The sequence below is a fragment of the Coturnix japonica genome, chromosome 9 (assembly GCF_054131305.1).
Source record: "Coturnix japonica strain WE chromosome 9, WE-NBRP24, whole genome shotgun sequence".
NCBI classification, from domain to species: Eukaryota; Metazoa; Chordata; class Aves; order Galliformes; family Phasianidae; genus Coturnix; species Coturnix japonica.
In genome coordinates this window covers 11879979-11901322 of record NC_140671.1, presented here as the reverse complement: position 1 = coordinate 11901322, position 21344 = coordinate 11879979, and positions in this window count along the sequence as shown.

Here is a 21344-nt window from a genome sequence, read left to right as displayed (position 1 = left end):
GGCTCCTGCCCCACAAGTGCTACCTCTCGCCCCACAACCTCAACCTCCAACCACACAAGTGCCAACTCCTGCCCCACAAGTGCCACCTCCCGCCCCACAAGTGCCACCTCCCGCCCCACTACTTCCACGTCACACCCCAAATCTTCTTACCTTCCACCCCACAAGTGCCACCTCCTGCCCCAAACCTTCAACCTACTGCCCCACAACTGCCACTTCCCACCCAGCAATTGCCAACCCCCGCCACACAAGTGCCTCCTCCCAACCCACAAGTGCCAACCCTTACCCCACAAGTGCCAACTCCTGCCCCACATCATCCACCAACCGCCCCACAAGTGCCACCTCCTGCACCACAAGTGCCACCTCCCGATCCACAGCTTCCAGCTCCCGGCCCACAATTGCCACCTCCTGCCCCACAACTTCCATCTCCCACTCCACAAGTGCCACCTACTGCACAACAAATACCATCTCCTGCCCCATCAGTGCCATCTCCTGCCCCACAGGTGCCACCTACTGTTCCACATCATCCACCTCCTTCCCCACATCATCCACCTCTTGTTCCACAAATGTCACCTCCTGACCCACAACTTCCACATCCTGCCCCACAAGTGCCACCTCATGCCCCACAAGTGCCACCTCCAGCCCCACCAGTTCCACCGCCCGCCCCACAAGTACCACCTCCTGACCCACAAGTGCCACTACGTGACCCACAATTGCCACCTCCCGTCTCACAATTGCAACTCTCGCCCAACAAGTGCCACCTCCTGCCCCACAATTGCCACCACCCCCCCAACAAGTGCCACCTCCCGCCCCACAAGTACCACATCCCACCCCACAAGTGCAACCTCCTGCCCCACAAGTGCCAACTCTCGCCCCACAAGTGCCAACTCCTGCCCCACAACATCCACCTCACGCTCCAAAAGTGCCACCTCCTGCCCCACAAGTGCTACTTCCTGCCTTACAAGTGCCACTTCCCGCTGCACAAGTGACACCTCCAGCCCCACAGCTGCCACAACCCGCCCCACAACTTCCACATCCCGCCTCACAACTGCAAGCTCCTGCCCCACAATTGCCACCTCCTACCACACAAGTGCCAACTCCTGCCCCACAAGTGCCACCTCATGTCCCTCAATTTTCACCTTATGCCCCAAAAGTGCCACCTCCCGCCCAACAAGTGCAACATCTCGCCCCACTAGTGCCACGTCCCGGCCCAAAATTGCTACCTCCTGCCCCACATCATCCACCTCCTGTTCCACAAATGTCACCTCCTGACCCACAACTTCCACCTCCTGCCCCACAAGTGCCACCTTCTGCCTCACAAGTGCCACCCCTTGCCCCACAAGTGCCACATCCCACCGCACAATTTCCACCTCTTGTTACACAAGTCCCACCTCCCGCCCAACAACAGCCTCCTCCTGCCCCACAAGTGCCACCTCCTGCCCCACAAGTGCCACCTCCTGCCTTACAAGTGCCACGTCCTTCCCAATTGCCACGTCCTGTCCCACAAGTGCCACCTCCTGCCGTACAAGTGCCACCCTCTGCCCCACAATTGCCACTTCTTGCCCCACAATTGCCAATTCTTGCCCCACAACTTCCACCTCCCACCCCATAACTTCCACCTCCCGTCCCACAGCTTCCACATCCTGCCCCACAAGTGCCTGATCCTGCCCCAGAAGTACCACCACCTGACCCACAAGTGCCAACTCCTGCCCCACAAGTGCCACCTCGCATCCCGCAAGTGCCACATCCCGCCCCGCAAGTTCCACCTCCTGCCTTACAAGTGCCAATTCCTGCTTCACAAGTGCCAGCTCATGCTTCACAAGTGCCAGCTCCTCCCCCACATCATCAACTTCCTGCCCCACAAGTGCCACCTCCAACCCCACAAAGACAGCCTCCTGCCCCACATCATCCACCTCCTGCCCCACAAGTGCCAGCTCATGCCCCACAAGTGCCAGCTCATGCCCCACAAGTGCCAGCTCCTGTCACACAAGTGCCAGCTCTTGCCTCACAGGTGCCACCTCCTACCCCACAAAGACCACCTCCTGCCCCACATAATCCACCTCCTCCCCCACAAGTGACAATACCTGTTAGACAAGTGCAACCTCCAGCCCCACAACTTCAACATCCCGCAACACAAGTGCCGACTCCTGGCATCGTGTGCCACATCCTGCCCCACAAGTGTCAACTCCTGCCCCACATCGTCCACCTCCCATCCAACAAGTGCCACCTCCTGCCCCACAAGTGCCAATTCCTGCCCCACATGTGCCACCTCCTGCTCCACAAGTGCCAGCTCCTGCCCCTCATCATCCACCTCCTGCCCCACAAGTGCCACCTACTGACCCACAACATCAATCTCCAGCCCCACAAGAGCCGCCTCCTGCCCGACAAGTTACACCTGCTACAAGTTCCACAAGTGCCACCTCCCTGCTCACGAGTGCCACATCCCGCCCCACATGTACCACCTCCTGCATCACAACTTCCACCTCCCGCCCCACATGTACCACCTCCTGCATCACAACTTCCACCTCCCGCCCCACATGTACCACCTCCTGCATCACAACTTACACCTCCCGCCCCACATGTACCACCTCCTGCATCACAACTTCCACCTCCCGCCCCAAGAATGCCACATCCTGCCCCACAAGTGCCACCTCGTGTCTCACAAGTGCCACACCCCTGCACAAGTGCCACCTCCCGCCCCACAAGTGCCACCTCCCACGCACAAGTGCCACATCCTGCCCCACAAGTGTCACCTCCTGCCCACAAGTGCCACCTTCCGCCCCACAAGTGCAACATCACACCCCAACAGTGTCAACTTCCGCCCCACAAGTGCCACCTCACGCCCCACAACTTCCACATCCCGCCCCACAAGTGCCACCACCTGACCCACAATTGCCACCACCTGACCCACTAGTGCAACTACCTGCCCCACAAGTGCCAACTCGTGCCCCACAAGTGCCAACTCCTGCCCCACAAGTTCTACCTCCTGCCTTACAAGTGCCACCCCCTGCCTCACAACTTCCACCTCCCGCCCCACAAATGCCACCTCCTGCCCCACAAATGCCACCTCCTGCTATACAAGTGCCACCTCAGGCCCCACAAGTGCCCCCTCCCGCTCCACAAGTGCCACGTCCTGCCCCACAAGGGCCAAATCCTGCCACGCAACATCCACCTCCTGCCCCACATCATCCACCTCCCACCCCACAAGTGCCAATTCCAGCCCTAAAAGTGCCAGCTCATGCTTCACAATTGCCAGCTCCTGCCCCACATCATCCACCTCCTGCCCCACAAGTGCCACCTCCTAACCCACATGTGCCACCTCCTGCCCCACAAGTGCCACCTCCTTCCCCACAAGTGCCACCTCCCACCCCACAAGTTTAACATCCAGACACACAAGTGCCATCTCCCGCCCCACAAGTACCATCTCCCGCCCCACAAGTGCCAAATCCTGACGTGCACCTTCCACCTCCAGCCCCACCAGTTCCACCGCCCGCCCCACAAGTGCCACCTCCCGCCACACAAGTGCCACCTCCCGCCCCTCTATAGCCACCTCCTTCCCCACAAGTTACACCTCTTGCCCCACAAGTTCCACCTCTTGCCCCACAACGTCGACCCCCGCCCCACATGTGCCACCACCTGACCCACAATTGCCAACTCCTGCCCCACAAGTGCCGGCTCCTGCCCCACAAGTGCTACCTCTCGCCCCACAACCTCAACCTCCAACCACACAAGTGCCAACTCCTGCCCCACAAGTGCCACCTCCCGCCCCACAAGTGCCACCTCCCGCCCCACTACTTCCACGTCACACCCCAAATCTTCTTACCTTCCACCCCACAAGTGCCACCTCCTGCCCCAAACCTTCAACCTACTGCCCCACAACTGCCACTTCCCACCCAGCAATTGCCAACCCCCGCCACACAAGTGCCTCCTCCCAACCCACAAGTGCCAACCCTTACCCCACAAGTGCCAACTCCTGCCCCACATCATCCACCAACCGCCCCACAAGTGCCACCTCCTGCACCACAAGTGCCACCTCCCGATCCACAGCTTCCAGCTCCCGGCCCACAATTGCCACCTCCTGCCCCACAACTTCCATCTCCCACTCCACAAGTGCCACCTACTGCACAACAAATACCATCTCCTGCCCCATCAGTGCCATCTCCTGCCCCACAGGTGCCACCTACTGTTCCACATCATCCACCTCCTTCCCCACATCATCCACCTCTTGTTCCACAAATGTCACCTCCTGACCCACAACTTCCACATCCTGCCCCACAAGTGCCACCTCATGCCCCACAAGTGCCACCTCCAGCCCCACCAGTTCCACCGCCCGCCCCACAAGTACCACCTCCTGACCCACAAGTGCCACTACGTGACCCACAATTGCCACCTCCCGTCTCACAATTGCAACTCTCGCCCAACAAGTGCCACCTCCTGCCCCACAATTGCCACCACCCCCCCAACAAGTGCCACCTCCCGCCCCACAAGTACCACATCCCACCCCACAAGTGCAACCTCCTGCCCCACAAGTGCCAACTCTCGCCCCACAAGTGCCAACTCCTGCCCCACAACATCCACCTCACGCTCCAAAAGTGCCACCTCCTGCCCCACAAGTGCTACTTCCTGCCTTACAAGTGCCACTTCCCGCTGCACAAGTGACACCTCCAGCCCCACAGCTGCCACAACCCGCCCCACAACTTCCACATCCCGCCTCACAACTGCAAGCTCCTGCCCCACAATTGCCACCTCCTACCACACAAGTGCCAACTCCTGCCCCACAAGTGCCACCTCATGTCCCTCAATTTTCACCTTATGCCCCAAAAGTGCCACCTCCCGCCCAACAAGTGCAACATCTCGCCCCACTAGTGCCACGTCCCGGCCCAAAATTGCTACCTCCTGCCCCACATCATCCACCTCCTGTTCCACAAATGTCACCTCCTGACCCACAACTTCCACCTCCTGCCCCACAAGTGCCACCTTCTGCCTCACAAGTGCCACCCCTTGCCCCACAAGTGCCACATCCCACCGCACAATTTCCACCTCTTGTTACACAAGTCCCACCTCCCGCCCAACAACAGCCTCCTCCTGCCCCACAAGTGCCACCTCCTGCCCCACAAGTGCCACCTCCCACCCCACAAGTGCCACCTCCTGCCTTACAAGTGCCACGTCCTTCCCAATTGCCACGTCCTGTCCCACAAGTGCCACCTCCTGCCGTACAAGTGCCACCCTCTGCCCCACAATTGCCACTTCTTGCCCCACAATTGCCAATTCTTGCCCCACAACTTCCACCTCCCACCCCATAACTTCCACCTCCCGTCCCACAGCTTCCACATCCTGCCCCACAAGTGCCTGATCCTGCCCCAGAAGTACCACCACCTGACCCACAAGTGCCAACTCCTGCCCCACAAGTGCCACCTCGCATCCCGCAAGTTCCACCTCCTGCCTTACAAGTGCCAATTCCTGCTTCACAAGTGCCAGCTCATGCTTCACAAGTGCCAGCTCCTCCCCCACATCATCAACTTCCTGCCCCACAAGTGCCACCTCCAACCCCACAAAGACAGCCTCCTGCCCCACATCATCCACCTCCTGCCCCACAAGTGCCAGCTCATGCCCCACAAGTGCCAGCTCCTGTCCCACAAGTGCCAGCTCTTGCCTCACAGGTGCCACCTCCTGCCCCACAAAGACCACCTCCTGCCCCACAAGTGCCAACTCCTGCCCCACATTTTCCACCTACCACCCCACAAATTCCAACTCCTGCCCCACAAGTGCCACCTCCCACCCCACAAATGCCAAATCCTGCAATGCAACTTCCACCTCCTGCTCAACAAGTGCCATCTCCTGCCCCACATCGTCCACCTCCCACCCAACAAGTGCCACCTCCTGCCCCACAAGTGCCAATTCCTGCCCCACAAGTGCCAGCTCATGCTTCACAAGTGCCAGCTCCTGCCCCACATCATCCACTTCCTGCTCACATGTGCCACCTCCTGTCCGACAAAGACCACCTCCTGCCCCACATCATCCACCTCCTGCCCCACAAGTTCCAATTCCTGCCCTACAAGTGCCAGCTCATTCCCCTGAAGTGCCAACTCCTGCCCCACAAGTGCCACATTTTGCCACACCACTGCCACCTCCCCCCCAAATAATCCACCTCCTGCCCCACAAGTGTCACTGACCGCCCAACTTCCTCCTCCTGACACACAAGTGCCACCTCCTGCCCCACAAGTGCCAGCTCCTGCCCGACAAGAGCCACTTCCTGCCCCACAAGTACCTCTTCCCTCCCAACAAGTTCCAATTTCCACCCCACAAGTGCCACTCCCTGACCCACAAGTGCAACCTCCTGCCCCACAGCGTCCACCTCCCACCCAACAAGTGCCACCACCTGCCCCACAAGTGCCAATTCCTGCCCCACAAGTGCCAGTTCATGCCCCACAAGTGCCACATTTGTCCACACCACTGCCACCTCCCCCCCAAATAATCCACCTCCTGCCCCACAAGTGTCACTGACTGACCAACTTCCTCCTCCTGACCCACAAGTGCAACCTCCTGCCCCACAAGTGCCAGCTCCTGCCCCGCAAGAGCCACTTCCTGCCCCACAAGTACCTCTTCCCTCCCAACAAGTTCCAATTTCCGCCCAACAAGTACCACCTCCTTCTGCACAAGTTCCACCTCCTGCCCTAAAAGCTCCATTTCCTGCCCCACAAGTGCCACCTCCCGCCCTACAACTGCCAAACCCTGCCCCAAAACTTCCACCTCCTGCCCAACAATTTCCAACTCATGCCCCACAATTGCCACCTCCTGCCACACAAATGCCACCTTCTGCCTCAAAATGCCACCTCCTGCCCAACAAGTTCCACCTCTTGACCTACAAGTGCCACCTCCTGCCCCATAAGTTTCACCTCTCACCCAACAAATGCCACCACCTCCCCCAAAAGCGCCACCTCCTGCCCCACAGGTGCCATTTCCTGCCCCACAACATCCACCTCCCACGCACAAGTGCAACCTACTGCCCCACAACTTCCACCTCCTGCCCCACAACTGCCACATCCCGCCTGATAAGTGCCACCCCTTGCCCCACAAGTGCCACATCCCACCGCACAATTTCCACCTCTTGTTACACAAGTCCCACCTCCCGCCCAACAACAGCCTCCTCCTGCCCCACAAGTGCCACCTCCTGCCCCACAAGTGCCACCTCCTGCCTTACAAGTGCCACGTCCTTCCCAATTGCCACGTCCTGTCCCACAAGTGCCACCTCCTGCCGTACAAGTGCCACCCTCTGCCTTACAATTGCCACTTCTTGCCCCACAATTGCCAATTCTTGCCCCACAACTTCCACCTCCCACCCCATAACTTCCACCTCCCGTCCCACAGCTTCCACATCCTGCCCCACAAGTGCCCGATCCTGCCCCAGAAGTACCACCACCTGACCCACAAGTGCCAACTCCTGCCCCACAAGTGCCACCTCGCATCCCGCAAGTGCCACATCCCGCCCCACAAGTTCCACCTCCTGCCTTACAAGTGCCAATTCCTGCTTCACAAGTGCCAGCTCATGCTTCACAAGTGCCAGCTCCTGCCCCACATCATCAACTTCCTGCCCCACAAGTGCACCTTCCAACCCCACAAAGACAGCCTCCTGCCCCACATCATCCACCTCCTGCCCCACAAGTGCCAGCTCATGCCCCACAAGTGCCAGCTCATGCCCCACAAGTGCCAGCTCCTGTCCCACAAGTGCCAGCTCTTGCCTCACAGGTGCCACCTCCTGCCCCACAAAGACCACCTCCTGCCCCACAAGTGCCAGCTCCTGCCCCACATTTTCCACCTACCACCCCACAAATTCCAACTCCTGCCCCACAAGTGCCACCTCCCACCCCACAAATGCCAAATCCTGCATTGCAACTTCCACCTCCTGCTCAACAAGTGCCATCTCCTGCCCCACATCGTCCACCTCCCACCCAACAAGTGCCACCTCCTGCCCCACAAGTGCCAATTCCTGCCCCACAAGTGCCAGCTCATGCTTCACAAGTGCCAGCTCCTGCCCCACATCATCCACTTCCTGCTCACATGTGCCACCTCCTGTCCGACAAAGACATCCTCCTGCCCCACATCATCCACCTCCTGCCCCACAAGTTCCAATTCCTGCCCTACAAGTGCCAGCTCATTCCCCTGAAGTGCCAACTCCTGCCCCACAAGTGCCACATTTTGCCACACCACTGCCACCTCCCCCCCAAATAATCCACCTCTTGCCCCACAAGTGTCACTGACCGCCCAACTTCCTCCTCCTGACACACAAGTGCCACCTCCTGCCCCACAAGTGCCAGCTCCTGCCCGACAAGAGCCACTTCCTGCCCCACAAGTACCTCTTCCCTCCCAACAAGTTCCAATTTCCACCCCACAAGTGCCACTACCTGACCCACAAGTGCCACCTCATGCCCCACAAGTGCCACCTCCAGCCCCACCAGTTCCACCGCCCGCCCCACAAGTACCACCTCCTGACCCACAAGTGCCACTACGTGACCCACAATTGCCACCTCCCGTCTCACAATTGCAACTCTCGCCCAACAAGTGCCACCTCCTGCCCCACAATTGCCACCACCCCCCCAACAAGTGCCACCTCCCGCCCCACAAGTACCACATCCCACCCCACAAGTGCAACCTCCTGCCCCACAAGTGCCAACTCTCGCCCCACAAGTGCCAACTCCTGCCCCACAACATCCACCTCACGCTCCAAAAGTGCCACCTCCTGCCCCACAAGTGCTACTTCCTGCCTTACAAGTGCCACTTCCCGCTGCACAAGTGACACCTCCAGCCCCACAGCTGCCACAACCCGCCCCACAACTTCCACATCCCGCCTCACAACTGCAAGCTCCTGCCCCACAATTGCCACCTCCTACCACACAAGTGCCAACTCCTGCCCCACAAGTGCCACCTCATGTCCCTCAATTTTCACCTTATGCCCCAAAAGTGCCACCTCCCGCCCAACAAGTGCAACATCTCGCCCCACTAGTGCCACGTCCCGGCCCAAAATTGCTACCTCCTGCCCCACATCATCCACCTCCTGTTCCACAAATGTCACCTCCTGACCCACAACTTCCACCTCCTGCCCCACAAGTGCCACCTTCTGCCTCACAAGTGCCACCCCTTGCCCCACAAGTGCCACATCCCACCGCACAATTTCCACCTCTTGTTACACAAGTCCCACCTCCCGCCCAACAACAGCCTCCTCCTGCCCCACAAGTGCCACCTCCTGCCCCACAAGTGCCACCTCCCACCCCACAAGTGCCACCTCCTGCCTTACAAGTGCCACGTCCTTCCCAATTGCCACGTCCTGTCCCACAAGTGCCACCTCCTGCCGTACAAGTGCCACCCTCTGCCCCACAATTGCCACTTCTTGCCCCACAATTGCCAATTCTTGCCCCACAACTTCCACCTCCCACCCCATAACTTCCACCTCCCGTCCCACAGCTTCCACATCCTGCCCCACAAGTGCCTGATCCTGCCCCAGAAGTACCACCACCTGACCCACAAGTGCCAACTCCTGCCCCACAAGTGCCACCTCGCATCCCGCAAGTTCCACCTCCTGCCTTACAAGTGCCAATTCCTGCTTCACAAGTGCCAGCTCATGCTTCACAAGTGCCAGCTCCTCCCCCACATCATCAACTTCCTGCCCCACAAGTGCCACCTCCAACCCCACAAAGACAGCCTCCTGCCCCACATCATCCACCTCCTGCCCCACAAGTGCCAGCTCATGCCCCACAAGTGCCAGCTCCTGTCCCACAAGTGCCAGCTCTTGCCTCACAGGTGCCACCTCCTGCCCCACAAAGACCACCTCCTGCCCCACAAGTGCCAACTCCTGCCCCACATTTTCCACCTACCACCCCACAAATTCCAACTCCTGCCCCACAAGTGCCACCTCCCACCCCACAAATGCCAAATCCTGCAATGCAACTTCCACCTCCTGCTCAACAAGTGCCATCTCCTGCCCCACATCGTCCACCTCCCACCCAACAAGTGCCACCTCCTGCCCCACAAGTGCCAATTCCTGCCCCACAAGTGCCAGCTCATGCTTCACAAGTGCCAGCTCCTGCCCCACATCATCCACTTCCTGCTCACATGTGCCACCTCCTGTCCGACAAAGACCACCTCCTGCCCCACATCATCCACCTCCTGCCCCACAAGTTCCAATTCCTGCCCTACAAGTGCCAGCTCATTCCCCTGAAGTGCCAACTCCTGCCCCACAAGTGCCACATTTTGCCACACCACTGCCACCTCCCCCCCAAATAATCCACCTCCTGCCCCACAAGTGTCACTGACCGCCCAACTTCCTCCTCCTGACACACAAGTGCCACCTCCTGCCCCACAAGTGCCAGCTCCTGCCCGACAAGAGCCACTTCCTGCCCCACAAGTACCTCTTCCCTCCCAACAAGTTCCAATTTCCACCCCACAAGTGCCACTCCCTGACCCACAAGTGCAACCTCCTGCCCCACAGCGTCCACCTCCCACCCAACAAGTGCCACCACCTGCCCCACAAGTGCCAATTCCTGCCCCACAAGTGCCAGTTCATGCCCCACAAGTGCCACATTTGTCCACACCACTGCCACCTCCCCCCCAAATAATCCACCTCCTGCCCCACAAGTGTCACTGACTGACCAACTTCCTCCTCCTGACCCACAAGTGCAACCTCCTGCCCCACAAGTGCCAGCTCCTGCCCCGCAAGAGCCACTTCCTGCCCCACAAGTACCTCTTCCCTCCCAACAAGTTCCAATTTCCGCCCAACAAGTACCACCTCCTTCTGCACAAGTTCCACCTCCTGCCCTAAAAGCTCCATTTCCTGCCCCACAAGTGCCACCTCCCGCCCTACAACTGCCAAACCCTGCCCCAAAACTTCCACCTCCTGCCCAACAATTTCCAACTCATGCCCCACAATTGCCACCTCCTGCCACACAAATGCCACCTTCTGCCTCAAAATGCCACCTCCTGCCCAACAAGTTCCACCTCTTGACCTACAAGTGCCACCTCCTGCCCCATAAGTTTCACCTCTCACCCAACAAATGCCACCACCTCCCCCAAAAGCGCCACCTCCTGCCCCACAGGTGCCATTTCCTGCCCCACAACATCCACCTCCCACGCACAAGTGCAACCTACTGCCCCACAACTTCCACCTCCTGCCCCACAACTGCCACATCCCGCCTGATAAGTGCCACCCCTTGCCCCACAAGTGCCACATCCCACCGCACAATTTCCACCTCTTGTTACACAAGTCCCACCTCCCGCCCAACAACAGCCTCCTCCTGCCCCACAAGTGCCACCTCCTGCCCCACAAGTGCCACCTCCTGCCTTACAAGTGCCACGTCCTTCCCAATTGCCACGTCCTGTCCCACAAGTGCCACCTCCTGCCGTACAAGTGCCACCCTCTGCCTTACAATTGCCACTTCTTGCCCCACAATTGCCAATTCTTGCCCCACAACTTCCACCTCCCACCCCATAACTTCCACCTCCCGTCCCACAGCTTCCACATCCTGCCCCACAAGTGCCCGATCCTGCCCCAGAAGTACCACCACCTGACCCACAAGTGCCAACTCCTGCCCCACAAGTGCCACCTCGCATCCCGCAAGTGCCACATCCCGCCCCACAAGTTCCACCTCCTGCCTTACAAGTGCCAATTCCTGCTTCACAAGTGCCAGCTCATGCTTCACAAGTGCCAGCTCCTGCCCCACATCATCAACTTCCTGCCCCACAAGTGCACCTTCCAACCCCACAAAGACAGCCTCCTGCCCCACATCATCCACCTCCTGCCCCACAAGTGCCAGCTCATGCCCCACAAGTGCCAGCTCATGCCCCACAAGTGCCAGCTCCTGTCCCACAAGTGCCAGCTCTTGCCTCACAGGTGCCACCTCCTGCCCCACAAAGACCACCTCCTGCCCCACAAGTGCCAGCTCCTGCCCCACATTTTCCACCTACCACCCCACAAATTCCAACTCCTGCCCCACAAGTGCCACCTCCCACCCCACAAATGCCAAATCCTGCATTGCAACTTCCACCTCCTGCTCAACAAGTGCCATCTCCTGCCCCACATCGTCCACCTCCCACCCAACAAGTGCCACCTCCTGCCCCACAAGTGCCAATTCCTGCCCCACAAGTGCCAGCTCATGCTTCACAAGTGCCAGCTCCTGCCCCACATCATCCACTTCCTGCTCACATGTGCCACCTCCTGTCCGACAAAGACATCCTCCTGCCCCACATCATCCACCTCCTGCCCCACAAGTTCCAATTCCTGCCCTACAAGTGCCAGCTCATTCCCCTGAAGTGCCAACTCCTGCCCCACAAGTGCCACATTTTGCCACACCACTGCCACCTCCCCCCCAAATAATCCACCTCTTGCCCCACAAGTGTCACTGACCGCCCAACTTCCTCCTCCTGACACACAAGTGCCACCTCCTGCCCCACAAGTGCCAGCTCCTGCCCGACAAGAGCCACTTCCTGCCCCACAAGTACCTCTTCCCTCCCAACAAGTTCCAATTTCCACCCCACAAGTGCCACTACCTGACCCAAAAGTGCAACCTCCTGCCCCACATCGTCCACCTCCCACCCAACAAGTGCCACCACCTGCCCCACAAGTGCCAATTCCTGCCCCACAAGTGCCAGCTCATGCTTCACAAGTGCCAGCTCCTGCCCCACATCATCCACTTCCTGCTCACATGTGCCACCTCCTGTCCGACAAAGACCACCTCCTGCCCCAAATCATCCACCCCCTGCCCCACATGTGCCACCTCCTGCCCCACATCATCCACCCCCTGCCCCACAAGTGCCACCTCCTGCCCCACAACGACCACCCCCTGCACCAAAATTGCCAATTCCTGCCCCACAAGTGCCAGCTCCTGCCCAACAAGAGCCACTTCCTGCCCCACAAGTACCTCTTCCCTCACAACAAGTTCCAATTTCCGCCCCACAAGTGCCACTACCTGCCCCACAAATGCAAGCTCCTGCCCCACAAGTGCCACCTTTCGCCCCACAAATGCCACCTCCCGCTCCACAACTTCCACCTCCTGCCCCACAAGTGCCACCTCCCGACCCACAAGTGCCACCTCACGCCCAACATCTACCACCTCCCACCCCACAACTTCCATCTCCTGGCCCAAGAATGCCACATCCTACCCCACAAGTGCCAGCTCCTGCCCCACAAGTGCCACCTCCTGCCCCACAAATGCAACCTCCTGCCCCACAAATGCAACCTCCTGCCCCACAAGTGCCACCTTTCGCCCCACAAATGCCACCTCCCGCTCCACAACTTCCACCTCCTGCCCCACAAGTGCCACCTCACGCCCAACATCTACCACCTCCCACCCCACAACTTCCATCTCCTGGCCCACAAGTGCCACTTCCTGCCTCAAAAGAGCCACCTCCCGCCTCACAACTTCCACATAACGTCCCATAAGTTCCACCTCCTGCCCCACATCATCCAACTCCCGCCCCACAAGTGCCATGTCCAGCCCCACAACATCTGCCTCCTGCCCCAAAAGTGTCAACTCCTGCCCCATAAGTTCCATATCCCGCCCCACAAGTGCCACCTCCCACCCCACAAGTGCCACCTCCTGCCCCACAAGTTCCAACTCTCGTCTAACAAGTGCCACCTCCTGCCCAACATTTACCACCTCCCGCTCCACAAGTGCCACCTCCTGCCCAACAAGTGCCATTTCTTACCCCACATGTTCCAACTCCTGCCCCACAGGTGCCATTTCCTGCCCCACAAGTACCACCTCCTGTCCCACATTTACCAACTCCTGCCCCACAAGTGCCATTTCCTGCCCCACATCTGTTGCATACCACCCCACAAATTCCACCTCCCGCCACACAAGTGCCACCTCCCGCTTCACAACTTCCACATCCTGCCCCACAAGTTACACCCCCACCCCACAGGTACCACCACCTGCCCCACAAGTACCACCTCCTGCAAACAAATGCCATTTCTTAAACCACAGGTCCAAACTCCTGCCCCACAAGTGCCACCTCCTGTCTCACAAGTGCAACCTCCCGCCCCACAACTTCCACAACCTGCCCCACAAGTGCCACCTCCCGTCACTCAACTTCCAACTCCCGCCCCACAAGTGCCACCTCCCGCACCACAACTTCCACCTCCTGCCTCACAAGTTTCACATTCTCCCGCCCCACAATTTCCAACTCCTGGCCCACAAGTGCGACCTCCTGCCCCACCATTACCACCTCCTGCCCCACCATTACCACCTCCTGCCCCACAAGTGCCACAACCTGCTCCACAATTTCAACGTCCTGCCTTACAAGTGCCACATTCTGCCCCACAAGTGTAGGCTCCTGCTCCACAAGTGCCACCTCCCAAACCACAACCTCAACCTCTGGCCCCACAAGTCCCACCTCCCGCCCCACAAGTGCCACATCCCGCCCCACAAGTGCCACCACCCGCCCCACAAGTGCCACCTTCTGTTCCACAACTTCCACCTCCTGCCCCACAAGTTATAACTCCTGCCCCACAAGTGTTGCATTTTGCCCCACAAGTGCCACCTCCCGCCTCACAAGTGCCAATTCCTGCCCCGCAACTTCCATCTCCTGCTCCACAAGTGCCACCTCGAACCGCACAATTGCCATCTCCTTCCCCATATCAACCACCTCCCATCCAACAAGTGCCACCTCCTGCCCCACAAGTGCCAATTCCTGCCCCACAAGTGCCAGCTCATGCTTCACAAGTGCCAGCTCCTGCCCCTCATCATCCACCTCCTGCTCCACAAGTGCCACCTCCTGCCCCACAATGACCACCTCCTGCCCCACAAGTGCCAAATCCTGCCCTACAAGTGCCAGCTCATTCCCCTGAAGTGCCAGCTCCTGCCCCACAAGTGTCACTGACCGCCCAACTTCCTCCTCCTGACACATAAGTGCAACCTCCTGCCCCACAAGTGCCACCTCCCGCCCTACAACTTCCACCTCCCGCTCCACAACTTCCACCTCCTGCCCCACAAGTGCCACCTCCCGCCCTACAACTTCCATCTCCTGGCTCACAAGTTCCACCTCCTGCCTAAAAAGAGCCACGTCCTGCCCCACAACTTCCACGTAACGTCCCATAAGTTCCACCTCCTGCCCCACAAGTGCCAACTCCTGCCCCACAAGTGCCACCTCCTGCCCAACAAGTGCCACCACCCTCCCCAAAATGCCAACTCCCGCCCCACAAGTGCCACGTCCAGCCCCACAACTTCAACCTCCTGCCCCAAAAACAAAAACTTATGGGGCAGGAGTGCCAACTCCTGCCCCATAAGTTCCATATCCCACCCCACAAGTGCCACTACCTGCCCCACTAGTGCCATCTCCATTTCCATAGGTGCCACCTCCCGCCCCACAACTTCCACGTAACGCCCCATAAGTTCCAGCTCCTGCCCAACAAGTGCCACCTCTTGCCCCACAAGTGCCAAATACTTCCCCACAACTTCCACCTTCTGCCGCACTAGTGCCAACTCCAATTCCACAAGTGCCACCTCCCACAACACAAGTGCCACCACCTGTCCCACAAGTGCCAACTCCTGCCCCACAAGTGCCATTTCTTGCCCCACAAGTGCCACCTCCTGCCCCACAAGAGCCAGTTCCAGCCCCACAAATGCCACCTCCTGCCCCACAACTTCAACATCCCGCCATACAAGTGCCACCTCCTGCCCAACGTGTGCCACATCCTGCCCCACAAGTGCCAAATCCTGCCCCGCAACTTTTACCTCCTGCCCCACAAGTGCCACCTCCAGCCCCACAAGTGCCACATCCCTCCCCACAAGTGCCACCTCCTGCCCCACAAGTGCCACCTCCCGCCCCACAACTTCCACCCCCTCCCCTCAAGTTACATCTCCTGCCCCACAAGTGCCAACACCTGACCCACAAGTGCCACCTCCTGCCCCACAACTTTACATTCCGCCCCACAATTTCCACCTCCTGTCTTACAAGTTCCACTTCCTGCCCCACAAGTGCCACCTCCTGCCCAACAATTGCCATTTCTTACCCCACAGGTTCCAACTCCTGTCCCACATGTGCCAACTCCTGCACCACAAGTGCCATTTCCTGCCCCACAACTTCCACCTCCCGCCCCAGAAGTGCCAGTTCCTGTCCCACAAGTGCCACCTACCACGCCACAAATTCCACCTCCTGCCCCACAAGTTCCACCTCCTGCCCCACAATGACCACCTTCTGCTCCACATCATCCACCTCCTGCCCCACAATGACCACCTCCTGCCCCACATCATCCACCTCCTGCCCCACAAGTGCCAATTCCTGCCCTACAAGTGCCAGCTCATTCCCCTGAAGTGCCAGCTCCTGCCCCACAAGTGCCACATTTTGCCACACCACTGCCACCTCCCCCCCCAAATAATCCACCTCCTGCCCCACAAGTGTCACTGACCGCAACTTCCTCCTCCTGACCCACAAGTGCAACCTCCTGCCCCACAACTTCAACATCCCGCCACACAAGTGCCGACTCCTGCCCAACGTGTGCCACATCCTGCTCCACAAGTGCCAACTCCTGCCCCACATCGTCCACCTCCCACCCAACAAGTGCCAACTCCTGCCCCACAAGTGCCAATTCCTGCCCCACATGTGCCAGCTCATGCCCCACAAGTGCCAGGTCCTGTCCCACATCATCCACCTTCTGCCCCACAAGTGCCACCTCCTGCCCCACAACGACAACCTCCTGCCCCACATCATCCACCCCCTGCACCACAAGTGCCAATTCATGCCCTACAAGTGCCAGCTCACTCCCCTGAAGTGCCAGCTCCTGCCCCACAATGCCACCTCCTGTCCCACATGTGCTAACTCCTGCCCCACAAGTGCCATTTTCTGCCCCACAACTTCTACCTCACGGCCCACAAGAGCCAGTTCCAGCCCCACAAATGCCACCTCCCGCCCCACAACTTCAACATCCCGCCACACAAGTGCCACCTCCTGCCCCACAAGTGCCAAATCCTGTTCTGCAACTTCCAACTCCTGCTCCACAAGTGCCACCTCCTGCCCCACATCATCTACCTCCCACCCCACAAGTGCCACCTCCTGCCCCTCAAGTTACATCTCCCGCCCCACAAGTGCCACCTCCTGCCTCACAACTTCCAACTCCCACTACAACAATTTCCACCTCCTGTCTTACAAGTTCCACTTCCGCCCCACAAGTGCCACCTCCAGCCCCATAAGTGCCTAATCATGCCCCACAACATCCACCTGTGCCCTACAAATTTCCGGCTCCACATCATATAACTCCAGCCCCACAAGCGCCACCTCCTGCACAAAAAGATCCACCTCAAGCCCCACAGGTGCCACCTCCCGCCCCACAACTTCCACCTCCCGCCCCACAATTGCCACCTCCTGCCCCACAAGTGCCACCTCCCGCCCAACAATTGTGGCCACATGACAAACAAGTTCCACTTCCGCCCCACAAGTGTCACCTCCTGCCCAACAAGTGCCATTTCTTACCCCACAGGTTCGAAATCCTACCCCACTGGTGCCATTTCCTGCCCCACAAGTGCCACCTCCTGCCCCACAACGACCACCTCCTGCCCCACAAGTGCCAATTCCTGCCCTACAAGTGCCAGCTCATTCCCCTGAAGTGCCAGCTCCTGCCCCACAAGTGCCACATTTTCCCACACCACTGCCACCTCCCCCCCAAATAATCCACCTCCTGCCCCACAAGTGTCACTGACTGACCAACTTCCTCCTCCTGACCCACAACTGCAACCTCCTGCCCTACAAGTGCCAGCTCCTGCCCGACAAGAGCCACTTCCTGCCCCACAAGTACCTCTTCCCTCCCAACAAGTTCCAATTTCCACCCCACAAGTGCCACTACCTGCCCCACAAGTGCAACCTCCTGCCCCACATCGTCCACCTCCCACCCAACAAGTGCCACCACCTGCCCCACAAGTGCCAATTCCTGCCCCACAAGTGCCAGTTCATGCCCCACAAGTGCCACATTTGTCCACACTACTGCCACCTCCCCCCCCAAATAATCCACCTCCTGCCCCACAAGTGTCACTGACTGACCAACTTCCTCCTCCTGAACCACAAGTGCCAGCTCCTGCCCCACAAGAGCCACTTCCTGCCCCACAAGTACCTCTTCCCTCCCAACAAGTTCCAATTTCCACCCAACAAGTTCCAATTTCCGCCCCACAAGTGCCACCTCCTGCCCCACATAATCCACGTCCTGCTCCAAAATTGCCACCTCCTGCCCCACAAGTGCCACCTCCCACCCAACAAGTGCCACCTCCAGCCCCACCAGTTCCACCGCCCGCCCCACAAGTACCACCTCCTGACCCACAAGTGCCACTACGTGACCCACAATTGCCACCTCCCGTCTCACAATTGCAACTCTCGCCCAACAAGTGCCACCTCCTGCCCCACAATTGCCACCACCCCCCCAACAAGTGCCACCTCCCGCCCCACAGGTACCACATCCCACCCCACAAGTGCAACCTCCTGCCCCACAAGTGCCAACTCTCGCCCCACAAGTGCCAACTCCTGCCCCACAACATCCACCTCACGCTCCAAAAGTGCCACCTCCTGCCCCACAAGTGCTACTTCCTGCCTTACATGTGCCACTTCCCGCTGCACAAGTGACACCTCCAGCCCCACAGCTGCCACAACCCGCCCCACAACTTCCACATCCCGCCTCACAACTGCAAGCTCCTGCCCCACAATTGCCACCTCCTACCACACAAGTGCCAACTCCTGCCCCACAAGTGCCACCTCATGTCCCTCAATTTTCACCTTATGCCCCAAAAGTGCCACCTCCCGCCCAACAAGTGCAACATCTCGCCCCACTAGTGCCACGTCCCGGCCCAAAATTGCTACCTCCTGCCCCACATCATCCACCTCCTGTTCCACAAATGTCACCTCCTGACCCACAACTTCCACCTCCTGCCCCACAAGTGCCACCTTCTGCCTCACAAGTGCCACCCCTTGCCCCACAAGTGCCACATCCCACCGCACAATTTCCACCTCTTGTTACACAAGTCTCACCTCCCGCCCAACAACAGCCTCCTCCTGCCCCACAAGTGCCACCTCCTGCCCCACAAGTGCCACCTCCCACCCCACAAGTGCCACGTCCTTCCCAATTGCCACGTCCTGTCCCACAAGTGCCACCTCCTGCCGTACAAGTGCCACCCTCTGCCCCACAATTGCCACTTCTTGCCCCACAATTGCCAATTCTTGCCCCACAACTTCCACCTCCCACCCCATAACTTCCACCTCCCGTCCCACAGCTTCCACATCCTGCCCCACAAGTGCCCGATCCTGCCCCAGAAGTACCACCACCTGACCCACAAGTGCAAACTCCTGCCCCACAAGTGCCACCTCGCATCCCGCAAGTGCCACATCCCGCCCCACAAGTTCCACCTCCTGTCTTACAAGTTCCACTTCCTGCCCCACAAGTGCCACCTCCTGCCCAACAATTGCCATTTCTTACCCCACAGGTTCCAACTCCTGTCCCACATGTGCCAACTCCTGCACCACAAGTGCCATTTCCTGCCCCACAACTTCCACCTCCCGCCCCAGAAGTGCCAGTTCCTGTCCCACAAGTGCCACCTACCACGCCACAAATTCCACCTCCTGCCCCACAAGTTCCACCTCCTGCCCCACAATGACCACCTCCTGCCCCACATCATCCACCTCCTGCCCCACAAGTGCCAATTCCTGCCCTACAAGTGCCAGCTCATTCCCCTGAAGTGCCAGCTCCTGCCCCACAAGTGCCACATTTTGCCACACCACTGCCACCTCCCCCCCCAAATAATCCACCTCCTGCCCCACAAGTGTCACTGACCGCAACTTCCTCCTCCTGACCCACAAGTGCAACCTCCTGCCCCACAACTTCAACATCCCGCCACACAAGTGCCGACTCCTGCCCAACGTGTGCCACATCCTGCTCCACAAGTGCCAACTCCTGCCCCACATCGTCCACCTCCCACCCAACAAGTGCCAACTCCTGCCCCACAAGTGCCAATTCCTGCCCCACATGTGCCAGCTCATGCCCCACAAGTGCCAGGTCCTGTCCCACATCATCCACCTTCTGCCCCACAAGTGCCACCTCCTGCCCCACAACGACAACCTCCTGCCCCACATCATCCACCCCCTGCACCACAAGTGCCAATTCATGCCCTACAAGTGCCAGCTCACTCCCCTGAAGTGCCAGCTCCTGCCCCACAATGCCACCTCCTGTCCCACATGTGCTAACTCCTGCCCCACAAGTGCCATTTTCTGCCCCACAACTTCTACCTCACGGCCCACAAGAGCCAGTTCCAGCCCCACAAATGCCACCTCCCGCCCCACAACTTCAACATCCCGCCACACAAGTGCCACCTCCTGCCCCACAAGTGCCAAATCCTGTTCTGCAACTTCCAACTCCTGCTCCACAAGTGCCACCTCCTGCCCCACATCATCTACCTCCCACCCCACAAGTGCCACCTCCTGCCCCTCAAGTTACATCTCCCGCCCCACAAGTGCCACCTCCTGCCTCACAACTTCCAACTCCCACTACAACAATTTCCACCTCCTGTCTTACAAGTTCCACTTCCGCCCCACAAGTGCCACCTCCAGCCCCATAAGTGCCTAATCATGCCCCACAACATCCACCTGTGCCCTACAAATTTCCGGCTCCACATCATATAACTCCAGCCCCACAAGCGCCACCTCCTGCACAAAAAGATCCACCTCAAGCCCCACAGGTGCCACCTCCCGCCCCACAACTTCCACCTCCCGCCCCACAATTGCCACCTCCTGCCCCACAAGTGCCACCTCCCGCCCAACAATTGTGGCCACATGACAAACAAGTTCCACTTCCGCCCCACAAGTGTCACCTCCTGCCCAACAAGTGCCATTTCTTACCCCACAGGTTCGAAATCCTACCCCACTGGTGCCATTTCCTGCCCCACAAGTGCCACCTCCTGCCCCACAACGACCACCTCCTGCCCCACAAGTGCCAATTCCTGCCCTACAAGTGCCAGCTCATTCCCCTGAAGTGCCAGCTCCTGCCCCACAAGTGCCACATTTTCCCACACCACTGCCACCTCCCCCCCAAATAATCCACCTCCTGCCCCACAAGTGTCACTGACTGACCAACTTCCTCCTCCTGACCCACAAGTGCAACCTCCTGCCCTACAAGTGCCAGCTCCTGCCCGACAAGAGCCACTTCCTGCCCCACAAGTACCTCTTCCCTCCCAACAAGTTCCAATTTCCACCCCACAAGTGCCACTACCTGCCCCACAAGTGCAACCTCCTGCCCCACATCGTCCACCTCCCACCCAACAAGTGCCACCACCTGCCCCACAAGTGCCAATTCCTGCCCCACAAGTGCCAGTTCATGCCCCACAAGTGCC